Source organism: Centruroides sculpturatus, unplaced genomic scaffold, assembly GCF_000671375.1.
Source record: "Centruroides sculpturatus isolate CEXI.00-Female unplaced genomic scaffold, Cexi_2.0 scaffold420, whole genome shotgun sequence".
NCBI lineage: Eukaryota > Metazoa > Arthropoda > Arachnida > Scorpiones > Buthidae > Centruroides > Centruroides sculpturatus.
Window position 1 is genome coordinate 362,574 of NW_019384618.1, and position 12,481 is coordinate 375,054.

Here is a 12,481-nt window from a genome sequence, read left to right on the forward strand (position 1 = left end):
TGTTATGACGAAACTGAACACAAAGCCAGTCTTACGTAAAAAATCTGATTAAATTAAGAATAATAATAATAATAATTGAAGTTATACTTCATTTGAAATTTAAATAATTAAAATATTAATTACTTTTTTTGATTGAGGGTATGCTGTAAACTAAACGATAGCGTTTATAAAAATCTTATAAACTTGATTTGATAATAATTAAAATTTTTATTAAATAGCATTATTTATAATAAGATAAAATTGTTAATACTTTAATTTAATAAAGTTACACTCATGAATATTTTCATCATTTTCTTCAATAAAGGAAAAAATCAAGCTATATTATATTAATATATAACTAATATACATAATTGATAGGCATAGGTTTTATTTTTCTTGAATTAGTTATTGTTAAAACATTGTAACAAAAATTACTATTTATATACAAGAAATTTTTTGCTTTTTAAAAGTTTTAGTAACGATATTCAAATCTATCATAATGACAAACAGGCTTAAGCTAGATAAAATGTAATACGCAAAATATGACATTCTATAAAATGAAAATGCAATTAAAATTGTTTTGTTTGTTTTATATTATAATTTGGCATATATTATTAATAACTTATACCATATATATTTAATTTTGGATACAGAATATCTTTCTAGAAGAAATGTATCTAATATTATAAACAAAAATACAATTTTCTTAATTCTCTCTTTCAAGAGTAAATTTGTTCTGTAAATCAATTTAATTTAACTTAAATAACGAAATTAGATTAATAAATTCATTATTTTCTAATCTATTAGTGTAATATCGATATACAAAATGAATAATAATTCATCGTTTTTTACTGAAGTTATAAACAGGAAAAATTATTAAAGTTTTATTTAGAAAAATTAATTTTTTAATGTGCTTAAATTTAAAATAAAATTATGAATTGAAGCTTCTATATTAAATTAAGAAATTATTTTTCTTATATATATAAATTATTCATTCATTTTACATATAATTAATTACAAACAAGTTTTTAAACCACTTTAATTGTATGCAATATTTCTGGAAACGCAAAAATATCACGTTTCCTAATTCTCTTCATTAGCATACGGAATAAACACTACCTCATTAGCAAAAGATAGGCTACAAGAATTTTATATAACTTATAGTGTCTTATTTTTTCACTCAATCCTTTTAATATAAGAACGTAAGTTTAGCAATTTAAATGAAAACAACCTTATATAATTTATTTATTTATCAATATGTTTTCATAATTAAGTGACAATTAATGACTAAGAGAAAATCCCTTAAAAAACATTTTAAGTTCAACATAAAATTTATATAGAAAATTTGGAAGTTATTAATGTATAAAATATACTAATATATTTGTAAGATATATGTATATCACAGATATATAACTCGATGTTATGTATGTAGGAAATACATAAATATATAAATAATACAAATATAGATCTAAGTAGAAATTTATACCTTTATATAGAATATAACGGTTATCTAGCTCCTAGAAATGTTTGGGGACTTCCTTATAGAGTGTATTTTCCCTGATCGCACGATGCTCGTTTGCTTAAATTAAGCAGTTAAGTAATGATAAGTCTTCCCCTTTTACAAAGGATAATAATTATTTGATGGTCATATAGGAAAAAGGGAAAATCCCTTTTTTTAGTGAGTCATTCATTATAAACCCTACTCATTAATTGTATGGAGGAAGAAATTGTCCTTTGATTTTTCAAGGTTAGCTTGTTTCTTCTTTGTCACACACCCTTCCTAGTTTATTTTTTACAAATCTGGATGAACGGTTTGATGATCTTCGATAAAAATCTAAATAAAATATCAGAAGATATTTATTAAAATAATGAAAAATCAAATACATTTTATTAGTTAGAATTAAATATAATATTATTATAATAATAAATATCTCTCTTAAATTTGTTATGAAAAATTGATCATGAAGCGTATTGATCAAACTAATATGATTGAAACATGCCTTAAAAAACGCTATGAGCAAAATTTTTCATTTAATTTTTCTTATATAAAACAGTGTATAAGCGAAATACTGTAAAATCAATTTTGTTGTATGAAATGGTATAAATGACATTTACAACGTAAAATGCATTTACAAAAATTAATATATTTAGGTTTAGAGTTGTTTAAAGCGTAATAAGTACGAATTAACCTTATACAGTTAAACTTCGATAGCGCTTTTCTAAATAACTGAATTTTCGTAAAGCCTTAATGAACTTGTTAACATATTTTTCTTTATAAATATTAAATAAGGTTTAGCAAAGCGCCTCTTCCATACATCATATCTGTAAATTACTAAAAGACCTTTTTATCGCCAAATCATGTGATTTTCAAACTCAAGCTGGTATATAAGATTTCATTACTATAGTACTGCAAAGTACAGTATATGTAATTCTTATCGTTATTAGCCTATTGCTTTTTAATTGAATGCCAATTTAAGAGGCGAACAGTGGCACTAAATTGAGATTTGAGTATATGTTAAACTACTATTTAATTTGCATTTTTAAATAAGACATATTAAACTTATTTAACATTAAATAATGGACGTTATATTTAAGTATGCTTTATTTCTTTCATTAAATATATATTATTTATTTATTTATTTGTAAATTCAGTATTAATCTTTCATTTATAAAATAAACGTGGGTAATTGTCCAATTTTAAAACAGGAATCCTTTCTAAAACTGGCTTATCAGAAATCTTCACAATTTATTTTGCTATTGACACGTGAAGAGAATCGATTTAGCTTGACTTGCCTACAATGCAAATATATGAACCAAAGGGAGCTTCCGAAGGCTAAATGGAAATGAATCTGGTTTTTGAAATTTAAAACTTTTCAAGTTAATAGAGCTATCAAACAAGTCCCTATTGCTATTTTTCTTTAAAACACTTGTATAATTTTTCATTATTTAAAAAATAAGAAATTTCATGTGCAACGCATTGATCATTATTAGAATATAAGAACGAAAATTTTATATATCACGACAAAATGTTAATAATATTAGCAATTTTAATTTAATATATAATTTATAACTAATTATTGTAGTTTGTATACACATAACATTACACATTGAAATTATCTAGTATATTGATTACTCTTTAAAAGATACGTTTAATGTGCTAAGTACCGAATATGCCATAATAAGTATTTTCTATTTCGTTCTCTTTTCAAATATGTCTAAATAAAGAAAGAAAATAACAACATATGACTAATAACAACCAGCAGTAATCTGTTTTTTTTTTCCTAATGGGTACATTTGAATAATATTTTTATTACATGCGGTTACGGTTGTACCGTACAGTACAGTTGAGAAATTTTAAACGAAATGTTTTCAAGGTAACAATGTTATTTATAATTTAAAAATATAAGAATCAGGTGAGATATTTTTATTATAACGTGAAAAATTGCATGATAATCTGAATTTTTTAGTAATTTAATTATAATACGCTATAATATAGAGAAAAATTAAAATTCACATATACAAGTGTCCTTCACATCGTTCTCCTTGTTTTAAAATTCATTCGAAGATGTTTAAAAAGGTATATTTATGCATTAACTAATAACATTTTAAAAATAAATTATCTTTCTAACAATAAATGTATTTCATTCTTTACTTTGTTAATGAGTAACACCGCAAATATCGCGTGTTGCAATTTCTTTCATACGCATATTCTCATAAAAATGATAACAATTTCAAACTGCATTTCTTAATTAATATAATATAATAAATTAATGTTAAAATATAAAATTATAAAAATAAATAAAATGCGGTTCGAATGCGAATCATATTTTAGCTACAGCATTCAAAATTCGGATTATTAATTCTCCAGAAGTCAGCATTATTAAATTATTGATATTTCATGAAATAAAATGTACAGTACTTTATGTATATTAAATTTTCTATTTAATATTTAAGTGTTTTTATATACTCGAAATATTAATTTCTTGTACAATTAAGAAAACGGTCTTGTTTCGTCAGATGGATAATTTTTTATTATATTATTAAATTATTGAATTAATAGTATATTTTATTTTAGATTTATTTTAGAATATTTAATTCTTATTTCAATGTTCTATGATTAAGTTATTAGAGCTAATTGTCCATTAAAAATTATGTTCTATATTTACTGGATAATTAATTATCAAATTTACTAAAATTAATGAATTTTTACATATATAAAATACCTTCTTTTATAAAAGTTATTTATTATAAAAGTTAAAAACAGTTTTTTAATTCAAATTAATTAAAAATTTTCTAAAAGACGATTACTAATTTAGAATTAAATGTGAACTTGTTATTATACAATACATAATTTTTCTGCCAAGATTTATTTCTTATAAACACATTTAATTTAAATCGAAATAAAATATTTACAGTAATGTAAATAGATTCTAAGAATTATAAATAGTTCTTTGTTTCCTAATGTTTATTTAATAGAATAATTATTAATTAACTCGCAGACTGTCCAAGATAAAATATGAGTTATTTAATCTGCAATTCTGACAATGGAAAGTATCAAAAAAAGAGGTAAAAAGTTAGCCATTGATTTCGTTAAAAAACATCTGAAAAAAAAGTAAAGTAAAAAGGGCGTTAACAAACCACAGCGAGAAGCTAAACAAGTTTATGATGAAAGTATAGTCTCATCCTTTCAGGGATTTCCAAACTGACAATGTCACAAATTTAAAACAGAAAATTAATGAGAAAATCAGTACTCATATGTTTTCCATGACAGAAATCCAAACAAAGATCACGAGATCAAGTGATAACGTCCAAAAGAATTATAAGTGAATAGATCTGCGGGTGTTTATCTGTTAAATTTATAGACGTAAAGATAAATTTTGATTATTAAAATTAGTAATTATTGAAAATTGAAATTCATTTAAGATTGTCCCAATATCGTCTTGTATATGCCAGAATACGTCAATGAAGTTTCAATTTAAATACTCATGAAAAATTCATTACTTAAGCTTTTAAATGTCAATTGGAGTTTTTCAATCAATCTTAAGATCTTAGCAATTAAATTTGAAATTAATTTTAAGCATTAGATTACAATACGGTATCAGAATTCAATTATTCCAGAAATTGAACTATGAAAAGTTTATAAATTTAAATAAAAATTCTACACCTGATAAAATAACTAAATTAGAAGTTTTAATAAAAATTATAATAAAGATAGTTATAAATTTTTTAATCATTGATTTTTAAATTTATTTATTATAGTTTTACATTATAAACTAGCTTTAACACAATGTAGAATTTTATCAAACAAAACACAGCAGTTTAAGATACAGATTATATATAATAATCTTTGTAACAAGATTAATATTCTTGTCTATTAAGCATAACGAAATTTAACCATTATAATTTAGTATACGAAGTTTTTAAAAGTCTTTTTTACATTTTAAATTATAGTTTAATTAGAAATGAGAGATTATGAGATCTCAAATTTCGCCAAAAATAAATAAAAATTGTATGTAAACTTATTGCAAAAGAAAGGAGCTAGGGATTTTTCCCGGTCCTAGTAGTTCCTACTCCTATGAATTAATTTTATTTTTACTAACAAAAAATAAAATCTTTAGGATGGATTTTTATTAATAAAGAAAAATTCTGCATATTTTATTTGTTCAAAAATAAAATAATAATAACAACAATAATAATAATAAGGCCGAAGGGGCCCTCATTTACAGGCCCAAACAATCTCTCGAAGACTCCGAAGATTATAAAACGATATTAGAAACATTTAATATAAAAACAAACGACTATTAATTTGCGTTTTATTCAGTTTATATAATTATTTGTTTAATTATATAATTTTATATATATTTGGAACAATTATTTCGGAAATAAATGAATTCTTGGCATATTTTATATGAATTTTCGAGAGAATAAAATTCATACAGAATCTTTTTGATCTTCTAATAAAAAAGTATAACAAACTTTAATGAATCGTGAACACATGACTAAAAATAAGAAAGAGTAAGCAATCTTCATCTCATAAATAAATTCATCAGTTTGAGTTCATTTCCGGGTCTTGAAAATTTTCTAAGGTTATTGCAAGTGTTGAATCTATAATTTAGTTTATCAACTTGCAACGAAGAAAATTAATGGGTGCTAACTTTTTCGCCTTTTATAGTTTCGTTTTCTTTTTAAATGAAGGTGTCTGTAGTCGTTTTCAATCTAAGAAATCCTACTCTTGGCCGTGGAAGTGTTAACAAAATAGTTGAAATACATTGGGCGTGGTCCGAAATTCATCTATAACTCTTAAAATAGTTCATGATTATTTATTTAGCGTTTCTACAATCACAATGCAGTCAAATCATGAAGTGACCATTTCCTTCTTCCGTCATCTTTTAGCTAATTTTCTATTTAAATATAGTCAAATCACAGTCTACACCTCAAAATAAACATTTTTTTTTTTTTTTATCACTTAGCTTAGTTTGTATATACAAAAATCAAATTTAAATGTTAAGCAAAATGAGACATTATAAATTTTTAACCACAAAATATTTTTTAAACGTTCAACAGAAAATANTTAATGGATGTGCTATTTTAAAACATGTTTAATAAGTAATTGTGTGCAAATACAGAAAAATATTTTCATTCTATATTTTGCAAAATCTGCAATAATTCAATTCTTTATTATTGCTAGATAATCAATAAAACTTAATTAGTAATTTAATAATAATTCTTATTCAATTAATTGTTAGAATAATAAATGTAAACTCAATTTAAAATATATTAATATTCCATAATTTTAATTTAAATCAAAATTTTACAATTATAATTAACTCTTAATGATTAACACTTATATTATTTAATCGCATTACTCTATAATTAGATCAAAATAAATCTATATTTTTAATACAAAATATTTTTAAGTAATGAAATGTAATGCACTTTATTCTAAATAAATAAATAATTGGAAAATTAATAAAATAAATTGTAGTTTGTCATACAAAAATATATAATAGTGTATAAAAAGTAGAATATATTCAAATGAAGTTGTTTTTTAATATAATCGTAATATTTTAAATAGCAATAAACAAAGGAAGCAATGAAAATATGGAATTGTTAATTTTTTTTTATTTTCATTTATTTTTATTTTTTATTAAAAAATATGTTTTAATTAATTAAAACATATTTTTAATTAGAACATATAATTTAGGAAGATTTTTTAAGCATAATGGAAGTTTGTTCATTTACAAAATACAAGAAAAAAAATTATTAAATATTAATAATTATTTTTTGGGTAGAATGATTAGTTTTATTTCTAATTAGAAAAATATATTTATACTATATTATATAACAGTTCACATTAAAGTGAGTTCTAATTATAAATGGAACTAAGCTACAAACTCATCAATATCTCAGTACAATAGGCTTACCGAATTGCCCACTAGGTACAGTACAGTACTATACAGTATGTAAGATAAATGCCTAAAAATCCCGGGTTTTGGGGGCATCAAAATTGAAATAATTATAAAGAAATACCGGTAATTATATAGCTACAATTAGATATTGTAATTTTACATCATAAACTAATATAGAGGGATCCCCAATCTTTTGTGCCTAGTGATTCCAGATAATCTTAAACTAATTCTCAATATTATATTAATGCTAAAATCTGGTACCATAGACACAATCATTGAAATATCTGTACTTTGAGTCTCCATAATACTATTTTTCCCTAGGAGTATATCTTTAATTTAATATTTAAAAAGATAATAGAGAGCCACTCTACTTCTAAAGCTGACTCTATAATTTCCTCACAATCAAGTTATAATAAAACAAAGTCGCTAATTTAATTTTGATTTATCTTCCACTATAATATAAAATTGTATATTTCCTTATATGTTTAAATTTATTATTACAATTCAATTATTTAAATCTTTATAAAATTAGTTATATACAAAATTAATTTACAGAATAATATAAATAAAAATAGTTATAATACAAAGCAATTACGTACAATAAATGTTCTGAAAGGGTTGGCTTCTCTGATATACATTATCAAAATGATGCAGAAAACACGGCTTTACGGGTTATACTAAACATTCTGGTAGCTTGTTATATAATTTTTTATCATAAAAATATATAATAGCACATTCTATAAATTATAATTGTAGTTTTTTAAAAAAATTTTTTGCATCAAATTATTCATCTTCTAAATTATCAAAGATACTGATTACTTACTGAAAACTTTAAACAAGTAATAAGATATTCAATTAATATTTAATATTTATATTAAGAAAAATAAATTTCTGTCATTTTAATATATTTAATATTAAATATTTTTGTGTGGAATACTTAATTTGCTTACATAAATAATTCCAATTATTTATTACATCAGTAAAGTCATATATGACCTGGAATAACTCTAATAATAATGAAAACAAACACTTTATTAAAAACAATAAAGAATAGCAAAATACTTAATAAAATAGCAACACTCTGAAATATTAATTAAAATAGAAATGAAAAGAATGTATAAACAGCAATAAAAAAGTTGTACTGTACGTTAGAATAAGAATAATTTTATAATGTTTTTATGAATTTAATTGTCTACTTAAATTCATAATAAACACATCATTATTGAACTTTTAAAGTTCGATAATGTCTTCATTTTATTTAAGCTCAATATTTTAGCTGTAAGGAAAACCAACCCCCTACATAACGTTTATTACCTTATCGACCATTACGTTTAATATGTATGTTATGCTCGTTTCACAAGGAAAGAAACGCACCTCGCGTGGCACGCATATCAATATGGCATCTGGGACAAAGATGTCATAAGGAATAACTGCTTTAAAACAAATTTTATAACCTAAAATTAGTTTTTAAATCAACTATATATCGAGAAAAAAACATTGAGAAAAAGTTGAATGGATGTATCTTGTATTAAAATACTTTGATCATATCGGCATGATGTAACTTGTACCATAATTATGAGAACAACAAACGACTATTATTACTATTACTGATTTGCAAATTATAATCTATTATGCCAATTAACTGGCCATGATCTAAATATTAACAAGAAAGAACGATTAGAAGAAGACTTTTAGGAGAGTCTGATGACTAATTCTGCACGGGTATTCTCTATTTATTATCAAGTACTTTGAGAAGATTTTCTTAATATTTTGCTACTCTCATTGCTGGGACAATATTCCAAATGAAAGCAACCCAAATGCTTAATAATTTTCAAGAAATAAATATTGCAAAAGAAAAAATAATTTTTAATGCCATTTTGATGAACTATTGCAATGATTATTAATTCTTCATTCTTGTTCTAATTTATGACTTATTAAGTAGAAAATAGTAAAGTATTAAATTTATCAAATGCTAAAATAAATTAAATCTTCTCTTCTCTTTGTTAATTTTATTTGATTTTTAATTCTGATAAGAAATTATTAAAATTATAACAAGTTTTGTTTTTTTTTTTTTTGTATATGGCAACGTTTGGGCGATCTTCCGAGGGAGATGTCTCCCGGAAGAACTTTCAATGATAAATTGGTCCCTATTTAGGTGTGAAGAAAATCCGAAAAACTCCACGTGGCCATCTCATTGACCAATGTTTAGTAGTCTTATTCACTCGGTCACAGTAGACATAAAAATTATAACAATCCAGTTTAATAATATTTGCAGGAAGATTTCATTCAACTTGATATTTGAAATTTTATTGTATTTAATTTTTGCTCTTTGTTTGGTTAAAATTAAAACAGTAAAGTCAAATTGCTATTAAATAAAGTTTTTGAAATATTAGAGATAAAAATGAAATAAAATAGTTAAACAACGTATTCTTTATGTTTACTTGAAAATAAATAAAAAATATCACTTGTTTTTAATCAAAATAATACGAGAATATGCTTGTTTAAGTAAGAGTTAGTAGGAAAAAATAAAAGATTTACCTATCACTATTTTATTTGTTTTTATTGTCGTAATTATATAAATATTGAATACTTATAGCCAAAATCACGACCTACTGCAGATCCTTATCTACTGATTGTATTTTATTTTTATAAAGAAGAGGTATTGTTCTCTAAACGTAAAATTTCATTGACTAATATTCATTCATATAGGAGATATTAGTAGAAACCTTATCCTAGCGGCCCATTCGTTGATTTATGATCAATTTTCCTCGCAAGATACAAAGATTTGATTTTATACGCATGGCAAAAATCTGGTTATTTTGATAAAGACATGAATGAGTCCATTAGTTCACTTGCTTTCTGTTTCGAACCTAAAAGTGAGCAAATGACTTGTAATAACTGCTTCGACTATGCGCTCATTAGATGCTTATGGTGTAAAATTTCTCTCTGTTTCACTCATCTTTTTGGTGAAAGGCACTATTGTAATAATTTTATACAATAAATTATATTTGTTTGTAAATAATTTCTTCAGATATTGCTAATATAGGCCTACTACTAACGTAGATATTTACTAATGCATATTTCATTTTGATTGCTCATAATTCCTACATAAAAGGCTCTTTGGCAGTAAATTTTGCATATAGAAAGAACAATATCTCTTCTTTATTAAAAAAAAAAGTACAACCAATGGATTAAGTTTAGGTTTATTTGGTTTAGGCAACGCGACACATGGGCGATCTGCCGAAGGGAATGTCTGCTGGAAGAACTTTCTATGGGAAACTGGCCCCTATTTAGATATTACAAACGTGAAGAAAATCCGAAAAACATCGTGGCCAGCCCGTTGACGAGGCTGGAACCCACGACCAACTCCGGTGTTTAGTGGTTTTACAGTAGATTAAGACCTCGCTGGATTATGATTTTGATTGTTAGTTTATTTTTAATAATATACATGATTTTCATATGCTAATTAATTTAATATTTTGTTTTAAAATATATTGTTTAATCAAAATTAATTTATTTTTTGTCATATTGAACGATTATTCTAAGATAACGAGAAAATATGCTTTCTGATTATTGCATTCACTGATGAAATTTGGTATTAGAAAAGAACATTTGATATTTTTATTCATTATAGAATTTATATAGAGCAAGGATGGCCAACACGTAGACCGCGGTCGACCAGTCGACCGCAAAGGTTTTGAAAGTAGCCCGCGAAGCTAAAGTTGAACAATTTGCTTTCACTTAAATTAATGTTTAAAAATCTTAATTCGATAATTTATTCTTACAATAATAGACTGTCTGTGCAACGTACCCATACTGTTTGTATTTATTCCAATAAACAATGCAAATGAATGTTAATGCATGCTCATATAAAAATCCTAAAATTGTTTGCCCATATTCATAGTCGCCCGCAGACTATATTTTACCAAAAAAGGAGTCCCTAAGGGATAAAAGTTTGGCCACACCTGATATAGAATATGATAGAACAATATGGTTCGTATAATTAAATTTTGTTACTTTAATTAATTGCAAAAATATTTTTAAAATGTTTATAGGTTTATTTTAACTATTTTTAAAAATAATTTTTGATATATATGTCTATCGAAAATTCCTATAATACTTTATAAAATGTAAAAAAGTATTGTTTTTAAAAGGAAAGTACAATAAGAAAGTTTAAATATTTTGTTTAAAATATTATTTAAATGACATACGTCATACAAAAGTAAAGAAGAATTGAAGCATTCCATGACAATGAAACATTGCATCCTTTTGGAAATTTTGAAAATATGTTCAAATTTGAGGAAAATAATTCCGAAAATATTACAAAAGAGAACCAAAAATAAATGAAAATATAGGGAGAGAATAAAGAAGAATATTTCGTTAATATAAAAATACTCTTGATTTTCCTGAGTCCCTAAAGTAACCACCGGGCAGTGGTTACTGTAGGGACTGGACGTTTGTCAACTAAATAAAGATGAGAAAAACCGCCAAGTGTCTTAATTTATAGCACTTTATTGTGTCAGAAGCAGAAACAAATTTCAAAGCACGGTTTCATATCATTAAAATACTCTTGATGTTACTTCATAATAAATAAAACATTGTTTCAACATAAAGAATATATTGCTCCAATATTTGAGGCATATGGCACAGATATTTCAATACTTAAGTATGACATTTTATAAATTTAAAATAAATTTATCTTTTTATTGGAATAGATAAATTATATATTATATAACTTCCTGTTAATATATTTTCATTTTTTACTTTTTGTAGCATGATAACGAAGAATATTACAGATTATATTAATGATTTATAAGTATTTTTATCTAATTTACGAAATATGAGAAAAACCATTAAGAGAAAAGCTTAGTAATAGAAACAATTTGTCTATAGAAAATTTTACTTAAATAACCATACTAATAGATAAGAATTATTAAAAGTTAAACTTTAAAATTTAATATTGTTTTATTGAAAATAAGAAGTTTAGTTCATTAAAATTACTTCATAAATGTATTTATTTTTGTCATTATATCTGTTTTATAATAATTTTTTAATATATCAATATATAATATTCTTTATCTTAATAAGAACAA

At 23.8% G+C, this 12,481-nt stretch overlaps 1 long non-coding RNA gene across 1 annotated transcript in view; it reads right to left on the bottom strand.

The window, feature by feature from the left end:
* Nucleotides 1-1,502: 1,502 nt before the first annotated feature.
* LOC111625412 overlaps nucleotides 1,503-12,481 on the bottom strand; it is a 120,868-nt gene continuing 109,889 nt past the window's right edge. The window contains exon 4 of the long non-coding RNA XR_002756723.1: nucleotides 1,503-1,813. This is a non-coding gene — a long non-coding RNA (uncharacterized LOC111625412). The remainder of the gene's footprint in view (nucleotides 1,814-12,481) is intronic.